Here is a 4,464-nt window from a genome sequence, read left to right as displayed (position 1 = left end):
AAACCACAGACTTATTGCTAGCATCAGGTTAGCTTAGCGACCTTTGTACGGCTGACCTCATTAACATAGTGTTGAGCATTTATTAACATCAATATCTCATCTCATTCTGTGTGCTGAACATTGTTCAGAATCAGACAAAAAATATATATTTTATTGTTTTAATTCCACTTTAATTGTTTAATCTTAAACTTCTGATACGCAGAGCATCACCTCTGATCTGTGTGAAGAACATTTGATGCATTTCCTCCATCTTTTGCAGTTAATATTTTTTAACAGAAAAACACGCTTCATTTCCTTTAAAGTCACTAAACATGCTTTAAATACTCCTTTAAGAGACGGACCAACAATAATCATTCAAACTCATTTTAAATTCTCTTAAAAACGTCAACGCTTTTTGGGGGTAAATGTGTATAAACTGATGCAAAAGACATCTGGATAATTTCCATTTAAATAAACAAACAGCTGGAACTTATGCGTTTCTCCAGTAAATTTGTTTGCAAATCAACATCTTTTATTTTACTGAAAAAAACCCGCTTAGTTTCCCTCTGAGGATATATAATAACACATAAACACACTGACATCCCAAAATGTCTGCACGTGACGGATCTTACGTTGGTGTAAAAAAGATAAACTGATGTTTCAGCTGTTCATCGAAACTAACGCAAGAAACCAAAAGAAGTCGTTTTTATCTCTTTCTGAGCCTCGACCACAACAGGAAGCTCGCGGGAGTCACAAGAGAGTGCTTTGCTGCCCCCCCCCCCATGGGAGACGGCACAGCAGACAACCTGGCTTTGTGCCTCTTCCTACTCTCCCCCCCCCCCACCTAACACTCAGCTGCCATTACCCATCCTCCACTGCTCCTGACGTTCCCTCCCTTCCCCTCAGCACTACTTTGCCCGAACTTGTTAACACTCGTGAAACTAAAACACAGAAATATTATTATTATTATTGTTATTATTATTATTGTCTTTATTTTACCATTTCCATTCAGCCACAAAACATCCACTGCTGATGTCAGATTAGACTGAAGAACATTAGATATTTTATAGTCCTATCTTATGAATATTCATCTTATGTTCTCTGTGATATTTAAATACTATAGAGGTGGAGGCTTCACATCAGCCCAGCTGGCTTTGTGCCTCTTCCTGCTCTGAGATATTTATTTATCTCTGTTACGTTTGTTTATTTTATTGTTTAAATTGTGCAAAATAAATAAACTAACTTAATAAACTTCCCAAACTCTTCATCCATCCATCTGGATAAATGGATGAAAGCTTTAAAACGTCAAAATAGTTTCAACAAATGAATCTATAACTAGAGTTATAGCTTCAGCTTCATTGGAAGAAACGGCACGTTTCTCTTTCTCACTCTTTTGCAAACAATTTCAATAAAAAAAAAACTTGTTTAACTTTTGTTTGCATGTGTGAAACTCTCCTCTCCTCCTCCTCTTCATCCTCCTCCTCCTCCTCCTCCCTCTTGCATCATCTAGACTTTCAGGCTTTTTCAGGTGTGTGTGTGTGTGTGTGTGTGTGTGTGTTTTCCACCCTACAGCTTGGTTACAGATTGACTGACACACACACACACACACACACACACTTGTTGGAGTTTAGACCCGACGTGATAAAGTGTTGAGATAGCATCGGCGGTGTGTCAGCTCTACTGTACGGCATACCAGAGCCAGGAGGAGGGAGGGGGAGGGGGGTCTCAGCCAATCACAGAGCAGTCTGAGTGTGGAAAATGTCTGCCAGCTCTCGGCCAATCAGGACGCAGATTCCGCCACTCTCTCTCTCAGATGAACATGCGCGCGCAGACACACACACACACACACACACACATCCCGTCTGTTTGTTCTCCGTACACCAAAGTAAGAAACATCAGATTCTACCAATAAAACATCTCATTCTGTGTGCTGAACATTGTTCAGAATCAGACTAAAAGAATCTATATTTTATCGTTTTAATTCCACTTTAATTGTTTGAGTGTTAAACTTCTGATACGCAGAGTATCACCTCTGATCTGTATGAAGAAGATTTAACGTATTTCCTACTTTTTTGCAGTAAAACTTGTTGATTTGCAAACAAATCAACAAGTTTTATTTCCTTAAATGTCACTAAACATGCTTTAAAGACATCTTTAAGAGACGGACAATAACCGTTCAAACTCACGGAAACATATTTTAAATTCTCCTAAAAATGCCAAAGTTTTGTATAAACTGATGTAAGAAACATCTGGATTATTTCCATTTAAATAAACAACGAGGAGCAGCAAACAGCTGATGCAGACCCGATGTGTAATTTAAATATTGGAAGATATTTGAGGGGAAATTAAAGAGGAATATCATGGTACAGAGCTCATCTATCAACACACACATCTACGAGCAACAGCTGGAATCAGACTCTGAAGATGAGCTGAGAGATGTAAGAACACATCTGCATGATGTCAACAACACACAGAATACAACTTTAAAACACCAGCATGTTTCTGCTCCGCTTCACTCGCAAACATTCAGAAGGTCTGAAACACCTGAGAATGAAGTTCAAACAGAAGCAGGAAGCAGCCAAACATCAGCTGATCAACGTGATCACATGACAGGAAGCAGCAGGTGATGAGGCAGCATTTACAGGTGAGAGAGGATGAAGAGGAGGAAGTACTCAGCTAAAAGTACTAGTACCAGAGTGTAGAAATACTCTGTACAAGTTAAAGTACTAATACAAGAGTAAAAATACTTTGCTACAGTAAAAGTACTGATACCACACTGTAAAAAATACTGAGCTGTACTTATACATTTTTAAGTATTTGTATACATCAAATGAAGTACTCGAGTACAATGTACTTTAGTTACTTCGGCGGATGGAAGTCGGAGGAAGGAGCTCAAGAATGAAAAAGTGGGGGTCAGAGGGTGGTGATGGGGGGGGGGTGCATGCTGCTAAACGAGTGAAGAAGAGGAAGGGGACAGGGGGGGACGCAATGCAACGAGAAGACAAGAAGGACAGATGGACATGAAGCAGCGATGGTGAGGTGCGCTTGATGTGTTCACCAGCACAGCGGGGTGATGATGGGAGGAGGGAGGAGCTTATATTTACCCGTCCTGTTTTTTCTCGTAAAGCAACGCTCGAGTCGCTCGGGGGGGCGATCGGGAGGAAGGGGGGCGGGGTTTGTTGTTGTGTGTGTGTCTGCGACCACTGCTCACACTGCAGGGGGGGAGAGCACAGAGAGACAGTCAGTAACACACACACACACACACACACACATTAATACACACAGTAACTCACAACACGTGCTTCACAAAGTACATAAAAACATCAGCAGCAGTAGAATGTACTCCGTGATGGAGGACAGTTGCTGACAAGTACTGCAGTAAAAGTACACGAGTTTATATTTTACTGTCCGGTTGAAGTCGTTAATGTTTTGTTGGACTTTCAGAATAAGATGCAACCAAAGAAAAGAGAAAGAAAGATTTGCACAAAACTCTTTAAAGTGTGAAAGAACATAAGATTATAAGTATATAAGAATATAAGTACGAAGTAACCCCAGCTTCAGTACAACGACGGAAAAGATGATGTACTCCTCAGTACTGCCATGTGAGTACAACGTAGAACGTAGAAGACTGGAGGTGAATCCTTCAGCTGCTTAGGAGTCAAATACAACAAGAATACAACGAAGAGATGTACTACTACTAAAGAAAAACACAAGAGCGTATCAATATAATAGTTGTTTACATTCATTTAAATATAATATATATATATATATATATATTATATTTAAATATATAACGTATATATATATATATATATATTATAAAGTTGATTGTAGAAAGAGTCTGCGATGAACACGCTGATAAAACAACCACTGAAGAAGAAGAACCCAAAAGAGGACGACGCTAAGCTGCTGCTAATGAGCTCCTGATGTAGACGGGAGGAGGAGGAGGAAGAGGAGGAGGAGGAGAAGAAGGAGGAAATGGAAGAGGAGAGCTGAGCATCAGACGATAATCTGTTAGACAAAACAAACTGAGAGGAGAGGAGGGATGAGAGGATGAGAGGATGCAACAGGCTGCAAAGCTGGAGGAGTGGAAGTATTTATGGATGGATGATGGAGGGATGAGGATGAGGATGAAGAGGAGGAGAGAGATTAAGAGCTTAGAGAGCTGGTAAGACTAATTAGGAGAGAAGAAGAGAGGATGGAGAAAAAGAGGAAAATCAGCAGTTTACATCTTTAGAGTAATAAAGTGCTACGAAGACGAGCTCCTCGTCATCATCATCTTCATCATGGTGGTTTAAACTGTCTGTGTAGCGACTGTGGGGGGGGGCTATCACCTCCACCACACAAAGCTCCCGCTAAGCCAGCAGCTAATGAGCTAGCGGCGCTAACGCGCTTTAGCTGCCTGTGCTACGCTAACAAGAACGCAGCGGAGACACACGGGGACACACACAGGGAGACACACAGGGGGACACACAGGGGGACACA

The 4,464-nt window shown here is 40.9% G+C and overlaps 1 protein-coding gene across 3 annotated transcripts in view; it reads right to left on the bottom strand.

Annotated features, from left to right (window-relative positions):
• Positions 1 to 3,210, bottom strand: part of LOC116401183 (ras-responsive element-binding protein 1-like) — an 8,616-nt gene extending 5,406 nt beyond the window's left edge. For 2 of the 3 annotated variants that reach the window (XM_031879460.1, XM_031879459.1), the window contains exon 1: positions 3,084 to 3,210. The gene's annotated coding sequence lies outside the window, so the exon portion shown is untranslated. Of the gene's footprint in view, positions 1 to 1,672; positions 2,690 to 3,083 lie in introns of those variants that run through there. The other variant, XM_031879461.1, reaches the window with a different exon arrangement.
• Positions 3,211 to 4,464: the final 1,254 nt, after the last annotated feature.

The sequence above is a fragment of the Anarrhichthys ocellatus genome, unplaced genomic scaffold, assembly GCF_004355925.1.
Source record: "Anarrhichthys ocellatus isolate YVR2014 unplaced genomic scaffold, GSC_Weel_1.0 scaffold267, whole genome shotgun sequence".
NCBI lineage: Eukaryota > Metazoa > Chordata > Actinopteri > Perciformes > Anarhichadidae > Anarrhichthys > Anarrhichthys ocellatus.
The sequence above is the reverse complement of the archived record's forward strand: the minus strand, read 5'-3'. Positions and strand labels throughout refer to the sequence as shown.